Raw genomic sequence first — 24,115 nt, 5'->3', positions numbered from 1 at the left:
GCTTTAAATTGGCACTGGACAATGCATAGTGTTTAATAGCTGTATTGTGTTGTTCAGATTGACTGTAATTATTAATGTGATTTTGGTTGGTGTTGCCAAATTTAATCACATCACTTATTTAATTATATAAGACCACAGAGAAGAGCTATTATCATATTCTAGCGACCATTTTGCTAAACTGACTGCAGTGGATACTCCCTAAGCACTCCCCCGCTAGAGTAGGGCATGGAAAATATTCTTTGTTAGTTCTCTTTATCTCCTTTGCCCTTAGACAAGTTCCCGCTGAACCGGAACGTACGCAGGTAGGGCTAGTCTCAGTTAGGGCGCTGGTCTTTGACCAGAGGGCCGCCGCGTGGGCGGACTGCTGGGCACGATGGACCCCCGGGTCTGACCCAGCAGCGGCCATTCCGGGATGGCCAGTTAAATCGCTTCTGCAGGGCTACCTGCTGCTACTCAGGGGCATTTAACCACCAAACACAAAGCCAGCAATTATGTGGCAGTCCAGGTGCGGAGTTCACGGTTTTCGCCGTGGCCCAGAGCGCTGTATGCTCCGATACTGCTCCAGGGTTCACAGAATTCCGAAAGGGCCTCTGTAGATGCAATGAAGGCGCAGTGTCGTGGCATTTCTCGCCACAAGCCACGGTAGACACCTCTACCACAGTTGAGTAAAAGAGGGCCCAAGTATTTCCCTATTCTCAGAAGGCTGGCCGTCTAATGCGCCCTTTTTTGCTGAATATGAAGCGCTAACATTTGCTTAATGAGGGATAAAAGGCTTACTTCAAAATGTGTTGAAAACTTTTGCAGTAATGCGCCTTACAGCGTGCGCTAATAATGCATTTATTTTGGGGGGGGGGGAGAGGGCAGGTCATGAGTGAGGAATGGGTGTGGACGCATTATAAAGCCGGCGCATTCTCATTAACTGGTGCTAACTGGATAATGCAGAGTTTATGCAGGAGTGTTTGCGATACATAAGAGACGGTAAAGGTTCCTGTGTTGAACGCGCTGGAAAAAATGGGGGGTGGGGGGGCTTTCAGTTCCTTTATGAAAAATTGAATCTGGGCTTTGGGCTCCTTTTACTAAGGTGCGCTAGCGTTTTTAGCGCACTCAGGAAATCACCGCGCGCTACGCTTCTATAACTAACGCCAGCTCAATGCTGGCATTAAGGTCTAGCACGCGCTATTTCGCGCGTTAAAGGCCTAGGGCACCTTAGTAAAAGGAGCCCTTAGTGTAGAGCAGGGTTCTCCAATATCAGTGCTCGAGGGCCGCAATCCAGTCGGATTTTCAGGCTTTCCCCAATGCATTTGCTTGAGATCTATTTGCATATTCATTGGGGGAAATCCTGAAAACCTGGCCTGGCGAGGGTCAAGGTTGGACACCCCTGGCGTAGAGGAAAGCCCCGTATTAAGACATGCTAAGCCTTTAGTACAGGGGTCCCCTTTAGTACAGGGGTCCCCAAAATCCCTCCTCGAGGGCCGAATCCAGTCGGGTTTTCAGGATTTCCCCAACGAATATGCATGAGATCTATGTGCATGCACTGCTTTCAATGCATATTCATGGGGGACATCCTGAAAACCCGACTGGATTCGGCCCTCAAGGAGGGACTTTGGGGACCCCTGCTTTAGTAGAAGAGCCTCAACATTTCTACCTGAGACAATAGAGGGTTAATGACTTGCCCAAGATCACAAGGAGCAACAGAGAGATTTGAATCCACCTCCCCTGTTTTTCTAGCCTAATGCTCTAACCACAGCCTCAAGAATACAAACACGACATAAATGCTTTGCTAGGCTCTTGTGCTATGCATCGTACATCTGTTCGATTGCTCACATATCTTGGGACAATATCACAAGCATAACTGCTCTCGCTAAGAAAAAAGCCCCGCAAAAGTCCCACCGTTCTTAAGCTTCCAGGCATGTTCTGAAGAGCTGGAAACAAGCAGATGTTTCACTTAATTTCCAAAAGCAAGCATGAGAAAACGCTGCGGCAGATCCTGCCCTTGTACAGACGGGGGAGAAAATTAGTTCTTTCCATATTTTCAGTGTGTGATTTTCAAGGAAGAGGTGAATTTTTCAGTCTGCTAACTATTTCACAGTCCTTTAGACTCATTTAGGACAAGCGCCCCACCGTATAGGGGGCAGCGGCGACAAAATGGCCGAGGCCGTTGCCGAGGTGGGGGGGGGAAGGGAAAGGGAAGTAGGGAGGGGAAAATCGGGGTAGAGAGAAAGAGGGCCAGAAAAAGGGGGCCAATCAGGGTAGTGACGTAGGCACGGGGGGGGGGGGGTGAGGGGAGGGAGGCGACCCGAACTGTAGCGGAAGCCGCAGTTCGGCCCTTGCCAGGGGAGACTCATTTTTCATAACACGCATCACTGCTGTGTTTCCTGGACTTACAATAAGCAGAACTATTTTGGTGCACGTTTAAATACTTTCACATAGCGAACAGGTCTTATTTTTGACTTTGAGTTTAATCCAGCCTTTGGCCTGCTGACATATCTTTTATGCTATCTCATTTCATGCACATCAGCATCGCACATCTGGTGCTTAAAGCACAGATATCATTGCACTGTTTACAGCTCTGTATCCAAGGAATTGCAGTATTTATGATGAAGTAACTTTAGCGGGGATAACATGCGATAGATATTCAGCTGGATATTTGCTTTGTCAATTGTTCCACTGTTTGTCATGACCTAAATGCAGACTCGTACCTGTGTCTGTTTTGTTTTTATTAAACAGAGGTTTTTACATAATCACAGCTGCTAAGCCAGCCTCCGGGTTCTAGCCACAACCACATTAGCCCACTGTGCTATAATGATTTTAAAACTGCACGTCTCCCTCCGTATTCGCTGGGTTAGGGGATTAACAAAACCGTGAATAACTTTTTCATATGTTATTCGCTGTTTTCTATTAAAAACTATTGTGAATATGGTGAAACCACGAATAACATGGTGAGAGACCAGTTCTGTACTAGAGGTTTGCATGGGAACGGGGATCACGGGAATCCCCTCCTAACCCACGGGACTCCCACGGGGACCCCCCTCTGGCCCACAGGACTCCCACGGGGATCCCCCTTTAGCCAACGGGACTCCCACGGGGATGGAAGGCTTTGGAAGCAGGGTTCGTCCTTATAATATAATGGACACGTCAGACTTAGTAAAAGAGGGGGTTTATAAGTGAATTACCTGAACAGAAAACAAAAAAGGGTTCCACCAAAGAGATTCCACAAGGAAAACAGCAGCGCAAACACAAAAGAAACTGTGGAATTGATGATCCTGTCAGAAGTAATTGCTGCTTTTTATGGGAATGGGCGGGGATGGAGGTAATTCCTTGCGGGGATGGGTGAGGACGGAGAGGATCCTGGTGGGGATGGGTGGGGACGGAGAGGATCCTGGTGGAGACGGGTGGAATTTCTATCCCCGTGCAACTCTCTAGTCTGTACCTGAAGGAGAGGCAAAACACGGTGAAGAAAGTGCTGGGAATCAGCGATTTTCTCTGTAAACGCTTGGAATCAGCAATTTCTCTATGCAAGCTGATGTAATTTGGTGGGAGGAGCCAGCAAGCTAAAAACCGTGAATAATTGAAACCGCGAATGCTGAAACCACGAATACGGAGGGAGAAGTGTACTGCTATAAGTTACAGACCTGTTTTATCAAGCTGTCCATACGCTAAGGACCCCAATAAGATGGTTATTTCTTCAATATTAATCTAACTTGGAATTGCATATAGCTCACAAATATTTTTTATTCCAAATGATAAATGTCCATCGCAATATATGATTGAACCACTCTTAATAGCTATAAGTTTCATAATTTTACTGAAGCTTCGGACCTCAGAAAACCACTCAGCGCTCAAGTATTTATCATAGCGATAAGCTTGACATGTTGTCTCATCACTGGCCCACGGTTTTATCTTAATCAGATTTCATTATTTAAGGTGCAGTTTTTAAAGTGCAATAGTTTCAAAGTGCTTAAAAAGTGCTTTAAAGTGCTATTAGTCAAATACTTTTACATATGTACTAGAAGCTTATAACATCTCAGTTTTTATGATCGGGGAAACTCAAATCCTTTTATTTATTTTTTTAATTATGAAACTTATAGCTATTAAGAGTGGTTGAATCATATATTACAATGGACATTTATTACTTGGAATAAGAAATATTTATGAGCCATACGCTAAGGATGGCATAGTTATGGAGCTGGGAGAAGTGGTACGCTTATACAATGTCATCACACAGGAAAATTGACAAGTCTGCCACCTTCTCTCTGTCTTTATGCAGAACCTTCATTGCTGCTGATGTGCTGGGTAAACTTCAAACACATACTGCTGTCACCAAACACATGATCATCAGGAGAAAGGCCCGGCTGACTATTCATTCTGCAAAGTAACAGGTATTCATCAGAACAGTAAACCAGGTGTCTTTGGGGCTCTTTTTTTTTTTTTAAAGACAGAAGTCCAAAAGACAGCATAATCCAGCTTATTAGTCGAAACATCCAAGTGGACATTCTCAAAACAGACTTTCCAGATGTCGTTCTGGTTGTTTTGCCTCCCGTGCGTCTAAATCTTAAGAGGGCATGTTAGAAGCATGTTTTGATTGGGTTTAGGGCGGACATAGGACTTGGACGTCCTGGTGGGATTATCAAATTTTTTTAACAAAATATCTGGGGCACCATTTAGACATTTGGGGCTACGCCTCTTTTAAAAATCAATAAGGATTTTAAAAAAGGTAACCAAACTAACCAGATGACCACTGGATGGATTAAGGCATGATCCCTCCTTATTCCCCCAGTGGTCACCAACTCCCTCCCACCACCCAAAAATGTTTTTAACCCCCCCCCCCAGTACTTTCTACCATGTATGACAGATTCACATAGCCCACATATATAACATAAAACTCACTTGTATACCGCAAATACCATTTAAGTTCTATGCGGTTCACAAAGACTAGTAATACAAATGAATAGACATCCGATTTCTAACTTCCGAAAGATTCCTTAAAAAGATACGTCTTTAAGGCACATCGAACTTGTTGATACGAATTTGGGAATATGAATATGTGAGTTAAATCCCTAGTCCATAAGGCTGCCTGAAAAGACAGCAATCATTCCTGAAATTTCTTATATTTACATCCCTTTACAGAAGGGAATGAAAATAATGAATGAGATTTTCTAGAATGTTTAGAATTTGTAATGAAAACAGATTCCATAAGATACTCGGGGGGACGACGACTCTAAAGGTTACTGCAGTGAATGTCACATTAAGTCCCAGGTACAGATTACACCATGGGCTCCTTTTACGAAGCCGCGTTAGCGGCTTTAGCGCGTGCGACTTTTAATTCGCGCTAGCCAAAAAACTACCGCCTGCTGAAGAGGAGGCGGTAGCGGCTAGCGTGGTCGGCGGTTTAGCATGCGCTATTACGCACGTTAAATCGCTAAGCCCTATAACTTGCTTATATTGTATAGTGAGCCCTCTAAAACCTACTGTACCTACATAAAGATGCCACCTGCAGGCATAAGGGCTATTGTTGTGGTGTACAGGTGGGTACAGTAAGCTTTGGGTGGGTTTTGGAGGCCTCACCATACAATATAAGCAGGTTTTAGTGGTGTGTGGACTTTTTATATGACATTCACTACAGTACCTACTGAATGCCCCTCTGCTGTGCTTAGCTGTCTATGAGCAATTTGCTAAGAATGCTGGTTGACTGAACGTTTGCAAAGCTTGATTTTGTGCATTGTTCACGTGGATGTCTTTATATTCGAGAATGGCCAAAAAAGATAGACGTGCTAAGGGCCAAAACACCTAGATAAGTTATTTATTTATTTTTTGTAAATCTTTATTCGTTTTCAATTATTAACAGCGCAATACAGTGAATTTAAACATAAACGAATCAAACAAAAGCACTTTAAATATACAAATATTTCAACAACAAACATTTTCACCCCCCTCCCTCCCCTTAACTAATGAAAATAAAACCACATGTATAATTTCAATAAAATAGATATAACGAATAATAATTATAATGTTTTCCCATCTCCCTCCCTCCCACCCTGGTTGTGTAATAATAATAATAACAGTTTATATACCGAAGGACCGTGAAGTTCTATGCGGTTTACAATGATTAGAAATGTTACAGATTGAGTGAATAAACAACGTTATAGATTGAATGAATAAACAAAGGACAGATTTAGCGACAGGTGGTTCTTGCGCTCGGTTGTTAAAGACTAAGATTGAATGGGTTGGTTTCCTAAGTATTTCAGGAATAGATGTGTTTTCGGGCGTTTCCTGAATTCTCCATAGGCACGAGCAGTTGTTCAAGGAGGTCAGATAAAAAGAAAAGGTACATGACAGCTATTGTGACTCAATAAATGATGTCAATAGGCTCCACCCCCTTTCAAATGCACTACTATATCCTAAGATTTCAGCATTCATTCTTTCATATTTGTAGCTAGAACATAAGTTTGCCCACCAGAAAGTATAATTAAGTCGATCATAACTCTTCCAGTTGCGTGTTATCATCTGGATGGCTATTCCCTCTAGATAAGTTATTTTAAAAAAAAAAGATAAACATCTTGTAGTTTTGACAATGAACATTTTCACTACTGGATTTCTGGTCTTCTTTCCCAAAATGTCCAAACTCCTATCGAAAATGTCCCTCCACGTCTCCATCCCAGTGGCAGAAACTCCAATACAGTTTAGAAGCTTAGCAGAGGCCATTTGAGTTTAGAGCTACCAAATGACCCCAGAAAAAGGAGGACGGATTGAGACCTCCAGGTTTTACTTTCATTACTCTCAATTGAAATAAGACCCAAATGTCTCAATCTGTTCTCCTTTTTCTGGAGCCATATGGTAATCCTACTTGAGTTACATTTGGCTAACTTCTTGATACCCAGTTTAAAATGCTTTATAAATGCTAAAATCATCATCAAGAACATTGGGTCACTAAGGGCAATTCTAGGAGCACTCAGAATAGATTTGAGCTGTCTAAGATTGGAACAAATTACAGCAGCCCATTTATAGAGAACAGCACCGTTGGACACTTTGGCCTATATTCTGGGAAAAAAACAAACAAACATGCAGACCTGTCAAAAAGCCTGCAGACCTGTCGGTAACACAATTCCCGACAGGTCTACAGCAGTCGGGTTTTAGGATGGTAAAACCCGACTGCAAAATAGCCAAGCAAATGTTAGCAAATCGATCGCTTGGTTATTTTGCATGGGGTTTTTACTCATTTGCCCAGGTTGAGTCAGATGGGATCGGAAAACGCGCGGTGGGCCGTCCAGGGAATCGGGCGGGTAGCTGCGATCGTCGCTAGGAGACAGAGGCGGCAAAGCAGTTTCACATGGCAGCTTAGATATCTATTGGTTTTATAAGTGCCACAAATTTTCAAACAAAGCATATTTTCACAATACTGTTACAGACCTGTTCCCTTTAATAGCAAGTAAATTCCTTCATTTGTTGGTGATCTTTGGTCGTTTTTTTTTTCAACAGATGCTTCCCCCCCAGGCACAGAACAAGAGCCTTTATGTCTTCAGAGGAAGGTTTGTTCTTTTTATTTGTTCTGAGCTGGAAAAAGCACATGCTCCTATTTATTTGCACCAACAGGAACCCTTGGCCTGTCATTCCGCGCCAGTGCAACCAGTCAACACATTGCAAATGAGGTTGGACAGCTTTTCTATGTGGAAAATAATATAGCGCGTACAGATGGTGCATCGCTGTCTGTATCAATCAGCTGTATGGACCAACCTCTTCCACATCGTCATTCATGGGTCTCCGTTTGCCAATGTGCCTCTGTTAGTCAACATCGAGCATGAAAGGGATCCTGCCCGGGACTGAAAGCTGATCAGTCTTTGTTTGTTCCAGGCCTCTTCAATTTTGGCAGGATGGAGCGTATTTTGAAGCCCAGATTTTCAACAGCTCTCTGTATCAGCAGGAGAGAATAAAAGTTGGATTGGTAGGATTTATTTGATCACGTTCAAAACAATGGGGCACTGTGAGCCTATATGGCGGTACTTGAGGGAGTACAAAGAAGAGCAACCAAACTGATAAAGGGAATGGAAAATCTCCCATATACCGACAGATTGAAGCAGTTGGGACTTTTCTCCCTGGAGAAGCGAAGACTTAGAGGAGACATGATAGAAACCTTCAAGATCCTGAAGGGCATAGAAAAAGTAGACAGGGACAGATTTTTCAAATTAAGGGGCACCACAAGCACAAGGGGGCATTGGGGGAAATTGAAAGGGGACAGGTTTAGAACAAACGCTAGGAAGTACTTTTTCACTCAGAGGGTGGTAGATACATGGAACGCGCTTCCAGAGGCTGTTGTAGACAAGAAAACACTAAATGGTTTCAAAGAAGGTTTGGATAGATTCCTAGAAGAAAAAGGGATTGGGGGGGTATAGATAGGTATAGACCATTGCTCAGTCAATGGGCCTGATGGGCCGCCGCGGGAGCGGTCCGCTGAGCAGGATGGACCTATGGTCTGCCTCAGCGGAGGCAACTTCTTATGTTCTTATGTTCTTATGTCATGAAAACAAGCACGACGTTTTAGCGCTCGAATCTTGAGCTTCATTTTGATGTATAAATAATACTGGAAATATTTTGTTTAACCGAAGAACTCGGTCCTGTTCTTCATTTCTGCCTCCTGCAATTGCTGACTGCATATCTGACATTTGAAAAGTGATATTACAATGAATTATTTCTATAGCGCTACCAGAAGTATTCAGCGCTGTACAGAGTCACAAAGAAGACAGTCCCTGCTCAAAAGCGCTTACAATCGAAACAGACAAACAGGATCACCGATGAGGTTGGCTCTTATTGGTGGAGTGAGGCATTATGACATCACAATCTCAGCTCTGCTTCCCAAAGACTGAAACTCTTCACACTACTACTGTTACTATGAATTATTTCTAAAGCGCTACCAGACATACACAGCGCTATACAGAGTTACAAAGAAGACCGTCCCTGCTCCAAAGAGCTTACAATCTAAACAGACAAACAGGATGTCATGGATACAGTTAAGGGGAACGGTTAATCTGCGTCATACATGACAAGTGAAAAATCTTTACTTACCCCCCTGTTTTACGAACGCATAGCGTAGGTTTTAGCGCCGGCAGTGGCGGTAACTGCTCCAACACTCTCTTAGGAATTCTATGAGCATTGGAGCAGTTACCACCGCTGTCGGCACTAGAACCCACGCTATGCGTTCGTAAAAGACGGGGTTAATGATTATTACAGCCATCAAGGAGGTAATTTTACAAACCCCCCCTCTCCCCCCCCTTTTTACTAAGCCCCCTTTTACTGAGCTGCTCTGTTGCTTATAGAATTTGTATTGGCATCAGAGCATTTAGTGCCCCGGACTGTGGTAGAAACCTCTACCATAGCTTAGAAAAAGAGAGCCATTGTTTGCACATGAAACACTGATTTACGTACATAATAAGGATAAGTTGTTATTTATAATGACAGAAGAAACGTCAATGCCATTTTTTCTATCATTTCCTGTCATTGGCAGATGAGGTTTCATTTGTCAATGACAGGTTTGGCAACTGCAACCCTAACCAACTATGCTGCTCCACACAATCCCTGTTAGACCAGCAGCAGTCCTTTGGGGCAAGAATGTTGTCCATTTGCTACATTCAACACGGCAACCATGAACCTTTATCCTAGTTTCTTGTACTGCATCCGAAATGGAGGCCAAGGCCATGGGCAGGAACAAATAGACGTTACTTTTGCCCCGACAGATCTCCACTAGACCAATTGGGATTGATGTAGGCCCAGGAACCCATGGATAGGGTGAGAGGACTGTGGGAAGGGACCAGAAAATTTATAATTTTGTGTCATCTCTCATGATGACAAAGACGACTGGGTCTCAAACATAATGGAAATTTCCCTTGATGACACAGAAAATGACACAATACGATACTTTCCTGTCTGCATTCTTTCTGCGAAATAATTTTCAAAGAGAAAGTAAGCATATCCTTTCACTTAAAAATATTGATGCGCATTAAATGGTCAATTAACACTTGGAAATGGGGGATCTTAAAAAATTCGGCCACACCTAAAAATGTACAGTGCAAGCTCAGACATAAGAGATTACCCAAGAAAGGGACTTGGGGGTAATGGTGGACATGACAATGAAACCAACGGCGCAGTGTGCAGCGGCCGCTAAGAGAGTGAATAGAACGCTAGGTATAATCAAGAAGGGTATTACTACCAGAACGAAAGAAGTTATCCTGCCGTTGTATCGGGCGATGGTGCGTCCACATCTGGAGTACTGCGTCCAATATTGGTCTCCTTACCTTAAGAAAGACATGGCGTTACTCGAGAGGGTTCAGAGGAGAGAGACACGTCTGATAAAAGGGATGGAAAACCTTTCATACGCTGAGAGATTGGAGAAACTGGGGCTCTTTTCCCTGGAGAAGAGGAGACTTAGAGGGGATATAATAGAGACTTACAAGATCATGAAGGGCATAGAGAGAGTAGAGAGGGACAGAAAGAGAGAGAGAAAGGGAGACAGAGAGAAATAGAGAGAGAGAGAGAGAGAGAGAAAGATTGGAGAAACTGGGACTCTTTTCCCTGGAGAAGAGGAGACTTAGAGGGGATATGATAGAGACTTACAAGATCATGAAAGGCGTAGAGAGGGACAGATTCTTCAAACTTTCAAAAAATAAAAGAACAAGAGGGCATTCGGAAAAGTTGAAAGGGGACAGATTCAAAACAAATGCTAGGACGTTCTTCTTTACCCAATGTGTAGTGGACACCTGGAATGCGGTTCCAGAGGGCTTAATAGGGCAGAGTACGGTACTGGGGTTCAAGAAAGGATTGGACAATTTCCTGTTGGAAAAGGGGATAGAAGGGTATAGATAGAAGATTACTGTGCAGGTCCTGGACCTGTTGGGCCGCCACGTGAGCGGGCTGCTGGGCGCGATGGACCTCAGGTCTGACCCAGCGGAGGCATTGCTTATGTTCTTATGTACAGTGGGAATGCTATGGGGAGAGAGAGAGAGAGGATGGAACATTGCAAGGCTGTGATGTGCATGATTATTTTATAAAATGCGTTGGATGGCTATTCTTGTGCAATGGTGATATTCTCATCTGTAATCTAGATGTGATTTCTACGGGATTTGTGCTAATTAAAGATGCATAGGCCCCCATATCCTATCAACTTAGGAGACCTCTTATAAAAGTATCCTGAAAATAATCTAGGATTTCTAAATCAATGTATCAATCATGCTCCCTTTATGGAATACGTTTTCAATGCTATGGGTATGAGAGGAATTGATTTATATGTCTGATATCCAATATAGAGCTTCAAGTTCCCTTGCGAGCAGACCCTTCATTTTTGAAAAAAGCTTCTTCATTAAATCACATTACGCCAAGAACAAAATTTTCCTCGGGGCTCAATTTCAATTCAGCACTAATGACCTAGGAGAACTCCATCATTCACATGTAAGCATTATTGGATATAATATTTTAATAAAGCCCAATTTATCTATCAAGCAGTTCTTCCATCTTATTCACTAACTAATTCTTGAAGATACGAGTACAGAGCATTGTGTCTTTCGCCTGGGCTTTTAAAGCTTTTCTTCTGCTTGTTTCCATTCCTTCAGTGAGGTGGACCAATGAGGGCATTTCTATAGTACATGTAAAAACACAATAAAGTGTCAACAATGCTTGTATTTCATTAAACTAGTGGTGTTACACACATACATACTGATATGCAAAACTTCCATCTACGCGCTAACCCCAGGATTCTATAAAAATCACCCAAATTTGGATGTGACCCTGAGATGCATTGTGCAAATTAATTAGCTAATGAGTCAATGGATATTATATAGCAATTATTGATTTCAATTATCATTAATTAGAATTTGGTGCAACATCTACTATTATTAGTCTTTATCATTTCTAAAGCACTGTTATAATGCCCCTGTATCTCTCCATGGTGCAACCTCTTCTGGAATATTGCATTCAATTCTGGTCTCCTTATCTCAAGAAAGATATAGTAGTGCTAGAAAAGGTTGAAAGAAGAGCGACCAAGATGGAACTCCTCTCATATGAGGAAAGACTAAAATGGTTAGGGCTCTTCAGCTTGGGAAAGAGTCAGCTAAGGGGAGACATGATTGAAGTCTACAAAATCCCAAGTGGAGTAGAACAGGTACAAGTGGATCGATTTTTCGCTCCGTCAAAAATTACAAAGACTAGGGGACGTTCAATGAAGTTACAGGGAAATATTTTTAAAACCAATTGGAGGAAATTTTTTTTTCACTCAGAGAATAGTTAAGCTCTGGAATGCGTTGTAAGAGTGGTTAACATAGCTAGTTTTAAGAAAGGTTTGGATACTTTTTTTGGAGGAAAAGTCCATTAGTCTGTTTTTGAAAAAGACATGGGCAAGCTACTGCTTGCCCTGGATCGGTAGCATGGAATATTGCAACTGTTTGGGGTTCCGGAATGTTGCTATTCTTTGGGGTTCCAGAATCTTTTGTTACTCTTTGGGATTTCAGAATCTTGCTATTCTTTGAGATTCTGTATGGAATATTGCTACTCTTTGGGTTTTGGCCAGGTCCTAGTGACCTGGATTGGCCACCGTGAGAACGGGCTACTGGGCTTGATGGACCATTGGTCTGACCCAGTATGGCTGTTCTTAATCTCTTACGTGAGCCAAGTATAGGACAATGAAGCCATTGTGACATCATTGCTGAGGTTGGCTCTGAGGCACTGTGGAATGAGGCATTATGACATCACAATCTCAGCTCTAGAATGTTGCTCTTATTGGGGCTCCGGAATCTTGCTATTCTTTGAGATGCTGGAATGTTGCTACTCTTTGGGTTTTGGCCAGGTACTAGTGACCTGGATTGGCCACCGTGAGAACGGGCTACTGGGCTTGATGGACCATTGGTCTGACCCAGTAAGGCTAGTCTTATATTCTTGCATTCAACAGAAGAGCTTAAAATCTAATTAGGACAGACAGACAGAACAAATGGGACAGATAGGGGTTGGGGAGGTTCTTGCAGAGAGAATGATAGGAAGGACATAGGTAACTTACGGTGAGTTTGAATTGAAAGCAGCCTTGAAAAAGTGGACTTTTAGCTTGGATTTGAATACTGCTAGAGATGGAGCTTGACATATTGACTCAGGTAGTCTGTTATAGGTATACACAAACTACATTCCGAAAAAAATACCAAAAAAAAACCTGCCACAACCTAAATTAGGGTAATTAGGGTCCTCAAAAGAAGGACATGTCCGGGAAAATCCGGAAGTCTGGTAACCCTATGTCTGTGGAGGCTCCTTTCCCACACTATCACAGTCCACTACATCCTAACCATAGAATAAATGTCTTTTAATATGGGTATCAAATTGCTTCATTCTGTCTCATCTCATGTCCTCCACTGGCGTACAGGTCGCAAGCTTCTTTTAACTTTCAAAATGAAGGAACAAAGTAAAACAATTATATAATACAAATAAATATGTATTCCATTAAATACTATCATTCCTCCAAATATTTTATAAGATAAATCCTATTCCCCACTTTCACCCTCTTTCCCTTTTTGTTATAACATTTTATTGAAGGAAACAAGTAAATTTAATATAAAACAAATAGATAAGCTTTATGATTAAATTCACAATTATGTTATTTCCATACATATTTCTATCATTCCTAATCTAATCTAATCTAATCCTTAGGTTTGTATACCGCATCATCTCCACGTTCGTAGAGCTCGACGCGGTTTACAGTAGGAGAAATAGGAAGGAACTACAACAGAGGGTTAGAGGTCGAAGTGTGAAGAAAATTTAGAGGACTTGGGATGCCAAGATATAAGAGTTTCCTTGATTCCTAAGTTGGAGGGAGACTTACATTTTTTGAGAAAAGCCAGGTTTTCAGCCAAAATTGATATCCATATGAACTATTTCAATCCCCCTACACTCCCCTATTCCCTTCCTCCCATCCCCTTCCCCCTTTCCCTACCTCCCCCCCCCATTCTTTTTTATTTTATATTCAATTTATTACATTGTAATATATTTCCATACAACCTTAAAAGTATGTTATTTCTGGAGGAGATATTCTGCGCCAAACATTTGACAACTTAGACATTCAACAAGAGGGGTGGGGGAGAATAATGCAAAGCACTCAGATGTTCTGTGCCTAGATACTTTAAATACCCTTAAATTAGAACATGTCTTAGCATTATTAAGTACCAGCATGCCGAAATATATCATAACAGTGGTTAAAGCTGCCACGTTCGTTTTCTTAAGCATTTTAGTATTCCTGCTATTTCTATCCAAGGCATATTTTAAAAGAAACGTACTAGTGAGTCTTTGCTTAATAGTAATGCAAGTCTGTAAACTCAATAATATCAAAAAACAGGGTACAAGAGGTCACTGATAGCATAATGAAAGATATAATAATAATAAATACATATAATGATTAATCAATAAATGATAGAAGTAGCACGGAGAAAGGACAGTCCCTCAGATAAAAACTCACCTGGGCTATGGACCCAATTTTACCAAACAGTTAAGAAGGTGAATATTTGAGTTTCTCTTTCATAGGGTCATCTCCAAACCACATGAAGGTGCAAGTTCAACGCTCGTGATATGTGAGTATTAGACGAATCAAAAACTTTTGAAACATTATTCAAGAAAACCCTTCTTGGTACAACAAAACAAATCATGCGGCTACAATGTGCAAAAAAAGGATGATTCTATAATGGGCACCTAATTACCCCCCAAAATAAAAAAATTACGCTTAGCATCACACTAGTTGGACTCAGTTTTTATAGGCAACATACATAGAATTGGGACCTTAAGATGAAATTCTATAAGAGGGGCCTAACATACCCCCCCACCCCCCTTCTTTTTGTTACAAAATCGTTTTTAGTGCCAGCCACGGTGGTAACAGCTCTCTGATGCTCAAAGAATTAGTATGAGCGTCGGAGCTGTTACCGCCACGGCCGGCGCTAAAAACCGCACTATGGGGGATTAATTAGTAAATTAGTAAAAGGACCCCATTATCCCAATCAGAATCAGAAATTTCGGATTGGATATTGGTACAATTGAGATCTTCTCTTCACGGGAATTCTCTCTCACTCTCCTCATTAAAAGGGTTTGCCACTATTTTGATCTCTCAATGAAATTATGCTTGAGTACCTGATTGTAAAAACCACTTAGATAACCTTGATAGGCGGTATATAAAATCCTAATAAACTTGAAACTTTCTTATAAGTTTTTTGGATTGTGCGTTACAATTTGAAAAATTCAATTATAAAAAACCGAAAACAGAGAAACACCAATTGAACCCAAAAGACAGCACTATCGGCTAGTCCTTCACGTTGACTTGGTAGTTAACGATGCTCTAGCCAAAGTTTTCTGCAAACATTTTCAGCTGCGTCACTTGAGGGCGTTCTTACTCAATTGTTCCGCTGTGTTTAATCAGGTGAAGCCTCATAAACCGCAGCTGCTCCTCTGTTTCTATATTTGAAATAATAAGCACAGTCAAATCATCTGCTGAACTCATTAAGAAAGACCAGGGTGATCCTCTCAGTCCCAACTCAATTTTAGCATCTGACATATTTTTTTTTCTGTCGACTAGGAAGGTGGATCATCTGCAAAGAGCATTTGCACTTCTGAAAATGTTAAATTAAAAGCCACATTCTCATTGTAATAATGTTTGGATAATAATGAGACAGTGAATGCGTCTCTTCAAAGGAGGATCTTTTTGCTCCAAGGCAGAGCCGATGCCCTTTATCACAGGTGGGTACTAATGAAGAGAAAATTCCCGAGATGAAGCTAGTCTTCCAGTTGCAAGCCGCGGCATTAAAAAAAATAAAAAATAAAAAATTGCAAAAGCATATTTTCTACAGAGAAAAAGGTAAGAGATTTTATTTCAGCAACAATGATATGTTTGTTCATAATCAATTAAACCACAATATGCCCAGCTACTAATCTCCGCAATTTCAAGTTTTTAAAGGATCTTCAAAATATACCTCCCCCCACTTTTTACTAAACTGCGATAGTGTTCCCGAAGCTCAAAGAGTTCCTATGAGCATTGAGAGCAATGCGGAGCATTCAGCGTAGCTCCCTGCACTAATATCCACTATCGCGGGGGAGGGGGGATAGTGCTAAAGTGATTTATAACACCCAACTTCCTCATTGGTCCATTTTGTAGAAAAAAAATTTTGTGCAAACAGTTCAAAAATCTTATACACGAATACAGGATGTCTGGTGAAGTACTCGGAGAGACCCCCCTCCCCCCCAGGAAAAAGACATGGGAGCACTGGTCGACAAATCAATGAAGCCGTCCTCGGAATGCATGGCGGCAGTGAAAAGGGCAAAAAGAATGCTAGGAATGATTAAGAAGGGGATCACGAACAGATCGGAGAAGGTTATCATGCTGCTGTACCGGGCCATGGTGCGCCCTCACCTGGAGTACTGTGTCCAGCACTGGTCGCTGTACATGAAGAAGGACATGGTACTACTCGAAAGGGTCCAGAGAAGAGCGACTAAAATGGTTAAGGGGCTGGAGGAGTTGCCGTACAGCGAGAGATTAGAGAAACTGGGCCTCTTCTCCCTTGGAAAGAGGAGACTGAGAGGAGACATGATCGAAACATTCAAAATACTGATTTAGTAGATAAAAATAAGGTTGTTCACCCTCTCCAAGGTAGGGAGAACGAGAGGGCACTCTCTAAAGTTAAAAGGGGATAGATTCCGTACGAACGTAAGGAAGTTCTTCTTTACCCAGAGAGTGGTAGAAAACTGGAAAGCTCTTCCGGAGTCTGTTATGGGGGAAAACACTCTTCAGGAATTCAAGACAAAGTTAGACAAGTTCCTGCTGAGCCAGAATGTACGCAGGTAAGGCTAGTATTAGTTAAATCGACCTAAATCCAGGAAAAATTCCATCTGATAATGAAGGGAATAGACTTAGTAGATAAAGACAGGTTGTTCACCCTCTCCAAGGTAGGGAGAACGAGAGGGCACTCTCTGAAGTTAAAAAGGGATAGATTCTGTACAAACGTAAGGAAGTTCTTCTTCACCCAGAGAGTGGTAGAAAACTTCAACGCTCTTCCGGAGGCTGTTATAGGGGAAAACACCCTCCAGGGATTCAAGACAAAGTTAGACAAGTTCCTGCTGAACCGGAACGAACGCAGGTAGGGATGGTCTCAGCTAGGGTACTGGTCTTTGACCTAAGGGCCACCATGTGAGTGAACTGCTGGTCATGATGGACCACTGGTCTGACCCAGCAGAGGCAATTCTTATGTTCTTATGTTAAAAGTAATTCTCCAAGTTACTCATGATAGGGTAGATTCAATAAATGGTGCCCAATGCTAGACGCCAGAATGATCTGTGCTTAGCTAGTATTCTGTTAAGGGAGTATCCTTTATAGAATACCAGTTTAGTGTACATTTCAGCCATTTATAGAATCTCTCCTAGAGATGCCTAAGCAGTCTTAAGCACTGATAAGTGTTGGAACCTTAAGTGCACTCTCATTAAGGCCAGGCAGTGGGGAAGCAAGGGTTAGAGGTGCCCAGGGTGGTGGAACCCTCCGCCGCCCTCTCCTCTGCCCCCCACCCCAGTGAATGGTACTTATCCAGGTAGGAACTCTTGCTACCTACATAAGTGACACAGACTATGAGAGCCAATAAACTAGTTAATAATCAAAAGCACTTATGAAGTCGGCAGAGGTGACAATTCATTTTTGGCATGATTTGGAGTGTAGGTTTCAGTACTCAACTTCCAAGTTCAAGGTGAGCTACAAGTAGGCCTATAAGTTTTTCCTTCTCTATTCTAAGTCATGCACGAAGCAATGGAAGGTGAAATTCCAACATGGCGTAAATGCGCATGAGTGGAGTCTCTTTCAATTGAAAGGAAGCGCTGGAATGAGAGGGCATAGGATGAACTTAAGAAGTGATAGGCTCCGGAGTAATCTAAGGAAATACTTTTTTTTTACAGAAAGGGTGGTAGATGCGTGGAACAGTCTCCTGGAAGAAGTGGTGGAGTCAGAGACTGTGTCTGAATTCAAGAAAGCCTGGGATAGGCACGTGGGATCTCTTAGACAGAGAAAGAGATAATGGTTACTGCAGATGGGCCTTTATCTGCCATCATGTTTCTATACCCATAAAGTTCTGTGACATCACAATGCAGGTGTAAAGAGCCTTAGCCAATAGGGAGAAGAGAAGATAGTGGATGCTGCGGATGGGCCATTTGGCCTTTATCTGCCATCATGTTACAATGTTTCTATAACCATAAAGTTCTATGATATCACAATGCAGCTGTAAAGAGCCTTAGCCAATAGGGAGAAGAGGAGATAGTGGATGCTGAGGATGGGCCATTTGCCCTACGACCTCACAATGCAGGTGGAAAGAGCCTTAGCCAATAGGAAGAAGAGATGCAAATGTTAAGAGTCTTAGCCAATAGGGAGAAGAGGAGATAGTGGATGCTGCGGATGGGCCATTTGGCCTTTATCTGCCATCATGTTACAATGTTTCCATAACCATAAAGTTCTATGATATCACAATGCAGCTGTAAAGAGCCTTAGCCAATAGGGAGAGGAGGAGATAGTGGATGCTGCGGATGGACCATTTGGCCTTTATCTGCCATCATGTTTCTATGTTTCTTTGTCCAAAGTCACAGGGACTGTCAGTGGGAGAAGAGGATTTGACCTCTGGCTTCTTAGCATTCTGCTCTGAGTACTCCAGGCCAAAATTATCTATGTTTAAAAAGAGGCGTAGTTTGGACTGGATGAGGGGCAGCATGCAAAGTTATCTATTCAGTGATGAAAGCATAATTCATATGCATATCTCTAAACACAAAACATCAGGAATAACTTTCAATGAATTAATATTCATTTAAAGTTGCCAATGGATTTTCAGCGAGTTAACCTATGCTTTTTTGGCTCACTGAAAATTTTCATAATTTAAAAACAATATCTGATCAGTTTAAAATTATGCAGTCCATGAACTGCTTAAAATTGAACTTACAGGGTCTTTTTCTACATTTTTGGTGAAACATGTCTGCCTTAAACTAAATTAGAACAAGGGATATTAAGTAATCAACCTGAAACCTAATATCTCCTACCGAAACCAACTATCTACTAATGTAAGGAAGCCAGATATTTTTCTATGTAACGAAACCTGAAATATTTTCCAATGTAACGTAATCTGAATCCTCAATTTGTAACTTGTACCAGCAATTTTCCAATGTAATGCATCCTCCTGGAAATGTCCAGCTCTCTTCCAATGTAATCCGCTTTGAACCGCAAGGTACAAGCGGAATAGAAATCACTAATGGAATGGAATGGAATGAAGTATTGGCATTTCAACCCAAACTTTAAATAGGACATCTTTCAAAGCCAAGGGACGTGTTTGCAGGGTAATAAAGACTGTTGCATCACGATGTCTATTGTTAAATTTTAAAAAATGGAATGAAGACCTAGGTTATTGGGTTTAAAAAAAAAAAAAATTATGAGTCTTTGGGAAGCTCAAAGTGAAGATCCATTTGGTCCAGTTCTACAATTCTTGACCTCACGGGGAAAAGAACCCACGTACCTGAATTCAGGCTACAGACCAATCACCAGCTGGACTTATGTAAATAGCCAAGAGCAGGATGATAATGAAAAATAACTGTCTGTCAGCATGTCTGTGTAGCAAGAAGGCAGAAAAATAGCTGCGAGCGACAACAGGCTGTTGAAAGGAGCCTGTTAAAACGAAATTCTGAAAAAAAAAACAGAAGCAAAACACTGTTGGCCTAAGGCTCAAGTCATCCCGATCTGGGACTGAAAATTATTTCCAGCAGAAAGACAGCTATCAGTTAGTTTTGACGACAAAGAAAAAAAATAAGCGTATCGTGTGTTAAAATAGAATACAATATGGCTTGCAAATAAGCTCCAGTTATATAAATTCTGGACTCGCACTTAAGTTAGAATCACTTAAATTAAAAAACTTCCCCTTGTGTGGAGGACCCAGGATGGCGCCAAGACCTTAACACTAGTTCCATGAGCAAGTCCATGTTTCGGTGTACAGCCTGCATCAAGGGTCATCAACGGGCATTGTACAGGTCCATGGTGAGACCTCATCTGGAATATTGTGTACAATTCTGGAGACCACATTACCAGAAAGATGTGCTGAGAATTGAGTAACTCACGGGACGTGTCGAAGTGGAAGATGATATTTTCTTTCTCAAGGGACCCTCGGCCACAAGAGGGCACCCGCTCAAACTCAGGGGGCGGAAAATTTCATGGCGACACCAGAAAGTATTTCTTCACAGAGAGAGTGGTTGATCATTGGAACAAGCTTCCAGTGCAGGTGATCGAGGCAGACAGCGTGCCAGACTTTAAGAATAAATGGGATACCCATGTGGGATCCCTACAAGGGTCAAGATAAGGAAATTGGGTCATTAGGGCATAGACAGGGGGTGGGTAAGCAGAGTGGGCAGACTTGATGGGCTGTAGCCCTTTTCTGCCGTCATCTTCTATGTTTCTATGTTTCTATGATGGGTCATTTGGCCTTTATCTGCCATCATGTTTCTATAACCATAAAGTTCTATGACATCACAATGCAGGTGTAAAGAGCCTTAGCCTATAGGAAGAGGAGATGCAAATGTTAAGAGCCTTAGCCAATAGGGAGAGGAGGAGAGAGTGGCTGCTGCAGACACCAGAAAGTATTTCTTCACAGAGAGAGTGGTTGATCATTGGAACAAGCTTCCAGTGCAGGTGATCGAGGCAGACAGCGTGCCAGACTTTAAGAATAAATGGGATACCCATGTGGGATCCCTACAAGGGTCAAGATAAGGAAATTGGGTCATTAGGGCATAGACAGAGGATGGTTAAGCAGAGTGGGCAGACTTGATGGGCTGTAGCCCTTTTCTGCCGTCATCTTCTATGTTTCTATGTTTTCTATGGTTCAATGAATGGCCACCAGGATGGTTTCGGGGCTCAGCTGTACTCAGTTGAGGAACGAAGAGAGAAAGGAGACATGATTGAGGCGTTTAAATATATCACGGGCCGTATCGAGGTGGAAGATGATATCTTCTTTCTTAAAGGACCCTCAACCACAAGAGGGCATCCGCTGAAAATCAAGGGAGGGAAATTTCATGGCAACTCCAGAAAATATTTCTTCACCGAAAGGGTGGTTGATCATTGGAATAAATTTCCACTGCAGGTGATTGAGGCCAGCAGCGTGCCAGATTTTAAGAGTAAATGGGCTTTACAGTGGGATCTCTAAGGGGGGTAAAGTCAAAGGGGTGGGTCAATGGAGTGGGCAGACTTGATGGGCTTTGGCCCTTTTCTGCCGTCATTTTCTATGTTTATTATGGGGAAACAGAAAGGTCTCGTTAGCAGTGGTTTCATGTGCATGCATGATGTCATCCCGTCGACATCCACGCAGGCATGAAGGTCCTCTAGACGGGCCCAGAGCTGCCGGGGGGAGGGGGGGAAAAGACGCGGGGAGAGAAGGAGACGCGCTGGTGCTGGCTGATTGCCTACAGGGTGCGCCTCTCGCCACGAGAGGCACGTGCCTGTAGGCAGTCGCCTCTCCTCCTCCTCAGCATCTTGCAACACCCTTGAAAGCTCAGGAGGCACGTTCGTTTACAATACACCGAGCTAAGGCTTTAAGTATTTTCAGCTCCGAAATCCCAAATATCTTTGCTGCTTAGCATGCTAAAGTAGGTTTCATTAGGCCGTTGCTCTTTTTGTGTTTATTTGCTTCAAGGCTGCCATTATTCTTAATTTAGCTATATTCTGCTAACAAGCAATCTGGCTTCATTTGGAGATACGAAAACCCCTCAGGAGTAAATGGGGTTTCAGATCTGTTTTCCCTCTCACTGCTTGTTGAAATCCATTTAATTCACAGCTTTGGGTGGACCTTCGAGCTCAGAGAGTCGGGGGGTAACACAGCACAATTACAATCAGAGAAAGCTCCAACAAAAGCTCTTTTAATACTTAAGATGAATAATTTTAAACAGGAATATCTTGGGAAAATAGATCATTCCTCTTATGAAATGTAACAGAACAGTCTTAGTTTGTCATGGTCTGAATGGCTACATTGTTATATTTTGGGAGTTACAAAGAAATTTTTTTTTTTAAAAAAAAGGTTGCATCTGTAGAGCCCCTGAGACACATCTGAAAGATTAAGAGAGATGTGCAGGGTTGTTTTGTGTTGTTGGGGTTTTTTTTTTTTTTTTCTTCTCTTTTTCCAAAATAAATGAGCAAATTTGTTATTGTCAGATGGAGGAGGCAGCATTTAGAAAGTTTTAACCACTTAGCATGTAGCCCAAAGTTAATTAAGGTTACAGGCTCTCTCTTTGCAAAGTTCTATGATGACTTTGGGGGGTCTCGCATCTCCAGAATCTTCTGTCTGGTAAACAAGTGATAAGCAGAAGTTAGAATTCTACATCGATTGCACAGAAATAATTAATGTGATAAGAATAATAAAAGGGTGCCGAGGCTCTGGAACGACATTGCTTGATGAGTTTGCCTTGCTGGGTTGATACTTTCAACAGAACGGCTACTCTGATCTCTGGTCTTCGTGAACAAAAAGAACATTAAAAAAAAAAAAATAATAATAGACTTGTGTTTATATTTGAAATGCTCTAAGCCAGGGGTGTCCAACCTCAATCCTCAAGGGCCACAGCCGAGTCGGGTTTTTAAGATTTCCCAATGAATATGCATGAGATCTATTTGTATGCAGTTTCCATGGTATGCAAATAGCTCTCATGCATATTCATTGAGGAAAGCCTAAAAAACAATCTGGAAGAGGGCAGAAGTTGGACAACCCTGCTCTAAGCAATACATTTATTTATTTATTTTTAAAATTTCTATACTGTCTAATTCCTAGGCGGTTTACAATGTATCCACATACATAATACTTTAAAATTGTACAAAAGAGGGAAAAATAATCAAACCCTAAATTACACCGTCAGTCCTCGATCAGAACAAATCAGACCCTGAAAGTTACACATTTTCTTAACTTCCCTATCGTCGAATTCCATAATTTCACGCCAGCACAACAAAAGATAACAATCTTTTGGGCTGGTAAACGGTCTTCCTACTCTTGAAATACTCTGGAATTGCACCATGCAAAAAAACTGATGACAAATCATCACAACCTTATATTGTACTCTAAAAGTCACTGGCCGAAGACAAGGTGTAATATGGGCATATTTTGATGCTCCTGTGATCAATCTGGCTATGGCATCTTGCACCATTTGCACACTAAGGTCCTAAATGTGAAAGTGAAAGAGGTCCCGGATGACCTTAGTATGAGCATAATCATACAGTATAAACCTATACTGGCCCCACCAGGGAAGACATTGGGCGGCTTGTCTTCAGATTATTAGAAACCAAAATGGCCCCAGCTTAAAAATGAATGAAGACCACTGCTTTCGTAGTTGATGCTATGGTGTCCAGCATTCTCTAATGATATCGTACAGTTGGTATTAATAAGTGCCGATACACTGTAGCATAAATGGAGGGTTCTAAAAACATGTTGACCATAAAGTACCACGTCAAGTGCTGGATTTATACCACTGCATCAAGATGGAGTCTTGAAAATTAGCCGTGCAACTTCATACATGCAGTGGATGGAGTTAGTCCGGGAATGGCTCAGCTGTGTGCCTTTAAGATCCAATTTCACCCTATCTAGTAACAAAGCATGCTTATTTCTCCAGTCATCCATTTCAAGATCTGAAGTGCCATAATACCCAGATGTGTTCTGCGTAATACATCTGTGTCTGCCTCACTCTTCTAAATCAGAATGTAATTGTTTGCTTTAGGGCTTCAGATGCCTTTTCCCCCCCATCTAATTATGCAGCCACACCAACGTCCTCACTCATCCTTCTGTTATCTACGTTTTCTTCCGTTCCTTAACATTTTTTGCTGAAATGGCTTATGTAATAGACTGATTAAAGTTCTCTTATACAGTAAAACCTTGGTTTGCGAGCATAATTCGTTCCAGAAGCATGCTTTGTAATCCAAAGCACTCCGTATATCAAAGCGAATTTCCCCGTAAGAAATCATGGAAACTCAGACGACTCGTTTCACAACCCAAAAACTTTAATACAAAATACTATACGAGCGCACTTGTATTGCAAGACCTCGCTCGTTTAGAACAGTCACTACGCTCCCACAGCGTCAGAGAGA

This window comes from Geotrypetes seraphini, chromosome 18 (genome assembly GCF_902459505.1).
Source record: "Geotrypetes seraphini chromosome 18, aGeoSer1.1, whole genome shotgun sequence".
In the NCBI taxonomy this organism is placed as follows: Eukaryota; Metazoa; Chordata; class Amphibia; order Gymnophiona; family Dermophiidae; genus Geotrypetes; species Geotrypetes seraphini.
This window is presented reverse-complemented; position numbering follows the sequence as displayed.